This window comes from Miniopterus schreibersii, assembly GCF_964146895.1.
Source record: "Miniopterus schreibersii genome assembly, chromosome: 6".
In the NCBI taxonomy this organism is placed as follows: domain Eukaryota; kingdom Metazoa; phylum Chordata; class Mammalia; order Chiroptera; family Miniopteridae; genus Miniopterus; species Miniopterus schreibersii.
In genome coordinates, this window is record NC_138107.1 from 64098610 (window position 1) to 64104473 (window position 5864).

The 5864-nt window shown below is 33.9% G+C and overlaps 1 pseudogene across 1 annotated transcript; it reads left to right on the top strand.

Moving 5' to 3' along the window:
- The first annotated feature begins 3108 nt into the window (after positions 1–3108).
- LOC308559138 (large ribosomal subunit protein eL32 pseudogene) lies at positions 3109–5077 on the top strand (annotated as a pseudogene). Its single transcript has 2 exons — positions 3109–3124; positions 4599–5077. The product of its transcript is annotated as a large ribosomal subunit protein eL32 pseudogene (transcript).
- The last annotated feature ends 787 nt before the right edge of the window (positions 5078–5864 follow it).

Below are 5864 nucleotides of genomic sequence, written 5' to 3' on the forward strand. Positions count from 1 at the left end.
TAAACCATACAACAGAATTACAGATAAACAAAAATAAAATTCATCTACGTAGTCTTTATTTTAGCTTTTTATTTTTATCAGAATAAAGGAGACTGTAAATATATAAAGTATAAAATTTTCTACCATATCATCTATATTATAAGTCAATAATTTGAATGATTTTGATCCAGTTGTCCAAATATGTAGACGTATCTTCATTGTCTGGAGTCAAAGCTCTCATTAGCTTCTCACAGCTCTCATTAGCTACTCAAAGAAGGCTTGGGAGGAAGAGGAAGGGAAGGGGCAAGGTGAAGAGCAGGAGAAATACTCATGGAGCGAAGTCTGTGGGACAGAACTGTGTTAATGATCTTATCTGAACTATCTCATCAAATCCTCATAATTCCTTGAGCTAAGTATTATTATCGCTATTTTTACAGCCAAGAAAAAGGAGGTCATGATCTTGTCCAAATTCACACTGCTAATAGTCAGGAGTATCTAACTGAAGAGCCCAAACAAGCATTCCCGATATTACATTGCCCTCTTGTAAGCCAAAAAGGCTCAAAGGCCTCTTGTGCACACAGATGGGAATGACAGAGTTCTGGCAGAAATTTTCTAAAAAGAAAAGAAAAAATTAAACAAAAGCCAACAAGGCATGGCAAAATCTAGTAAATTATTCACCCATTTTTTAAAAGTGCTTAATGTACGTTTTGTGAATTACCTAGGCCATGCGACTACCTAGCCTTACAGATACCTCTGTGCTGTTTCTGTTTGCAGCTCCTCTACAAAAAAAAGTTTAAAACAACCTAAAGGCCACAAAAAATCTAATTCAATTTTGATGCCTGTGTCAATTTAATCTTGGTGACTCAAATGCAAGATTCAATTAGAACTGATTCTGGACATCTTGTTCACTTCTCCCACACTTGGGAACTTTTAATATTCATAAATTTAGACTGGGACTCCTGGAAATAGCAACAGTAGTGCAAGCAAAGTTAAGGAAAATGAGTGCATTTGGGAAGCCTTATCAATAAAAGAAAATGTTCTTTCCTTTCGTCATCCCTGGTTCTAGCAAACTGTATGCCAACTTACATGTTTTCACCATAATTATTTCTTTCAGTTGGATTTACTGCATATCCCATCAGTGAAACTGCTGCGCATGCTTGCAGATTGTGACATCAAAACCCATTGTTGCTAAAGTTTACAGTCAAAAGAACAAATACAAAATAAGTTTCATCAAACAGGACTAGCAAACTCAGGTAAGACCTGAGACTTACCCACTACAAAACCTAAAGTGAAGGGATTGTTTCAGAAAAGGAAGAGATGGCAATGAGATAGATATTGGTACTGGAGTCATTAAAATCATTGGTTTCTTTTCTGTATCATGACTATGGACAGCAACTCGAGTTCATTCTTTTGTAGAAGTGCATTCTACTTTTTGGAAGGAAAACACAGTGGCCCTCAACTCACTGAATTATTTACAGCACACTCTGGACCCAGGAGTGCCCTTAATATGTTATCATCAGACACAACATGGAGCATTGAAAATAAGAAGCTCCCTGATCCAGTTTGGTGAAACTGATAGATTCTCTATGTCATATTAACATATCCAAGTGACCTCACCAAGTCATTGCCATACTAAGTTTCTGTCCTCCTCAATATAGAAGAGATGACTCTTACAGTAAGTTTAAGAGATGTATAAATAAATATGCTGCCAGCACTGAGTTATTTGGTGTGTGGTAGCCATCACTTAAAAGCTAAACACAGAATCCATGTAGATTGAACTGATTCATTACTTATTCAAATAGGAACTGCTTGCAAAGTTATTCTCAAAGAGCTTACAATATAATAAAAATTCAAAAAATCTTGCATATTATTTGTTTATTGTTGGCTTTTCATGGTGCTCTCTTTGACATTAAAAAACACACACATTTGTGAAATCATAGGTAGAAACAACCAAATCTTGAGAAGTCTATCAGTTTACAGACCAAAGTAACAATAATAAGGGAGAAAAAAGAATCTAAGAAGGTTTCACAACTTCTCTTCCTGATTCACTTCGTGTAAGCAACCCTGTCAGGAAATTCCTCAGTTTTTCTAACCTAACTACAAACTACCTCATACTGCAAGTTACATTTATTTCTTCATCTTCTGGCTCCAGTGGTGATGGAAAACAGATGGTCACTATCCTCTGCATAATAAGAATAAAAAATGTTTTGTGGTAAAAATATGTTGTGGCTTCAAAGACTTAGTAAATCTTTCCTTGATTATGTTTTTCACCTCAACAAATAAGTCTAGTTTATTAAACACTATCAGTAGTACTATGTTTGAATATAGCAGACAATTGTTAAATATCAAGGAAAACATATCCATTGTTATTAACATGCACAAAACATCCTCAGATCAGCTATTTTGAGAAGGTATCTGTAGGCATCATAATCAGCAAAATATCAAATAATTTCTTTGAAGATCTCTTTGAAGAAGAGATATCTATGAATTAAATACAATACAAAATTAAGAAAATGCTTAAGTAAAATAACTTCTGCAAAAACATGAAAATGATTAGGATAAATGTTTTTAAACTCAGGTTCAATTTAAGAGGGATCTGAATAATTTTAGGTTAATTTACCTAGGCTAGTGTAAACTTCAGAACAAATTATAAAGATTTATATTTCACAGAAACCCAATAAAATTCAGGATAAGAAAATAGCACGCATCATCAAATAATCATTGATAAGACTGATGAGAAAAGCAGACACCTGTTAACTTAGCTGACAAGACTTAATACCTCAAGGACTGAGTAGATAAAAACAGAAATTTTTACTAAAAAGTAGCATGTCTAAAACATGGACTTTTAGGGCATTTTTGCTTATATTTTAGGAGTAAAAGAAAAATTTCTGGCATCAAAAGAACAATTCATTTATTTCATCTTCAGGGATTGAATTTTTGTCATTTTGGTTGTTTGTTATTTTGTTTTTTTCTATTGTTTTTCCCACACACACACTAAATTTGTTGTGGGTTCTCTCTCTCTCTCTCTCTCTCTGCTATATACTGCCAACAAATTTTGAATTTAAAAATTTTTTTCACCCTTGCAAGGTAGCTCAGTTGGTTAATGTGTCGTCCCAATATGCCAAAGTTATGAGTTCAATCCCAGGTAAGGGCACATACAAGGATCAACCAATGAATTCATGAATAAGTGGAACAGCCCAGTTGACATAGCTCAGTGGATTGAGCACTGTCCCATGTACCAAGAAGTCACGGATTCCATTCCTGGTCAAGGCACATGCCTGGGTTGGGGACTCAGTCCTGAGTAGAGATCTCTCTCCCTCTCCCTTCCTCTCTCTCTTTAAAATCAATAAAAACATATTTTTAAAAAAACCTCAAAATTTACATTAATTGTTTAAAATAAATAAATAAGTGGAACAACAAATCAATATCTCTCTTCTTTCTCAAATCAATAAATAAAAATTTAAACTTTTTTATTAATAAAAGCAAATTCTATCACTGTTAACCAATCTCTAATCTTTTGGAAGTTATAATAGTTCAATCTAAAAGTGTGAATAGCTTTTTGTCTCCCTGGTGCTCTGAGATAAAATGTTATACTTTATGAGTCTGATCTCATTTTCATAAGAGTTGGACAAAATTATACACAGAAATGAGCATCATTTATTTTCTTACAGATTTATATTCACCCAAATCCAACATGCCTTTTCCTAGAAAATATTATTTTAATTTTTAAACTGTTCACTTCCAAGAAAACTTGATTCACTTGCATGATTCTGTTGTGATAATCTTACAAAATAACTTAAAAATCAAATTTAATTCATTTAAATGGAAGTTAAATTCATTTCTAAAAAACAAATATAACTTCTCCCATTTAAATAAATGTATGTTCATCTCACATGTGAGAGATTTGTTATTAAGAACCCAGAGCACCAACATATCCATGGTTTTGCTAACAAAATATGCCAAGTTTTTTCCTAATTCCTGCATATTTTGCTATTTGAGTTGCCCTAATCATACTATGTAAAAGGAGAGCTTCCATTCATCAGTGGTAATAGGTAAACTATGTATATATCAAAATCTAATTTTTAGGTAAAGAATTCAAAATAAATTCTAAGGGAGGCTTCTTTGAAATCCCAGATTATGTTAGACCTTTCTTTGACTATATGATATACTCTTCTTCTCCTCCAACATAAAAACCATGGTTATAATTTTTAAAACTACTTTGTGAAATTAGTTGTGTAATCTCCCACTCCCCTGGAAGAACCTAAATTCCATGAGAGTAAAAATCATGTCTCTCTTATTCACTAGTAAATTCATGCATAAAGTAGGCACTCAAATACTTATTGAATGAAAGAAGTAGTCATGAATTTCAAGTTTCTGATATCTAATTAAAATTGGGAATAATCTCCAATGGCTCTAAGAAATGACCTGTAGAAATTTTGATTCATGACACTAAAATCAAATTCCTTTAGACCACTATTGCTGTTTCAGCTGTGTTATTGAATTTGATGCCAGGAAGGATAGAGAAAGTAAGAATACTTTTCTCTGGTTCATTAAACACTTCTATAAATAACAGAAACTGACTATCATGATAGTCTCTTTTATTTTAAACAATTAAAAAGTGGTTGGGTGGCTTCTCCTTGGCACTGCCTATGGAGGTGGCAGTCATCTCCTACTTGGCATCATAGCTGCCCTCAGACTCTTCATGACACCCAAGATTGTCAAAACAAAGACCAAGAAGTTCATTGGGCAACAGTCAGATTGATATGTCAAAATTAAGTATAACTGGTGGAAACCCAGAGGTGTTGATGATCGAGTGCGCAGAAGATTCAAGGGCCAGATCTTGATGTCCAGCATTAGTAATGGGTACAACAAGGAAAGAAAGCACATGCTGCCCAGTGACTTTTGAAAGTTCCTGTTCCACAACATAAAGGAGCTTGAAATGCTGCTGATGTGCAACAAATATTACTGTGCTCACACCTCCTCTCAGAACTGCAAAGCCATTGTGGAAAGCGCAGCCCAACTGGCCATCAGAGTCACCAATCCCAATGCCAGGCTGAGCAGCAAAGAAAATGAATGGACAAGATTTTATACATGTTGAATTTATGTTAATAAAAACATAAAATTCTGCCAAAAAAATGGTTGGGTCACAGTTGTGTAATAGGTACAGTTATTCCATTAAGTATCTCACTATAATATGATTTTTGTGGTGATAATCATCTCCCTAGACATGGTTATATGAAGAAACTTATTTACAAAATCAGCAGAAAGCAGATGTTTCTCTTGTTCTTGTATGTCAGAATTGCAAAGGCATTCTCAATTCCCTGGGGCTCATTAGCTTTGGTCTTCCCTTTAGGACCAATTACATATAGAAATGAGCCCCCTTAAATAAGTATTTTCGACTCATCTCATCTCTGTTTTGTCTTAGTAAACATGAATATTCACATGGACTTAACAAATTTTAAACAAGGTGTCCTGCTTTCAAAAATATTTATTTGGATTCTGGCCCACTGACCAAAAAAAAAAAAAAAAGGGGGTGTCAGAAACCAGCCTAGAAAATTCAGTTATGCCAAAACTTATCTGTCAGTCAGAGGGCAAGCCCATGGAAGTTAAGATTAACAAAATGTGTGTTTCTTTAAATTCAAACAGTGCTGGGACAATTCCAAATATTTAGGAACCTGGAGAGCTAATTTTCTAATTCTATTTAAACATATTAATGGGACCTTCCTTTCTCATCCGTATCAGTAAATCAAGCAGAAGAGAGATACTGATCATGAGGCATTCTCTCAATTATAGCAATCTGAATACTTCTATGTAATTTAACATAAAAAATAAGGACTATACAAGATAAAGAAGTAAATTTGTTTGAAAGGTATTAGGAGTATAGG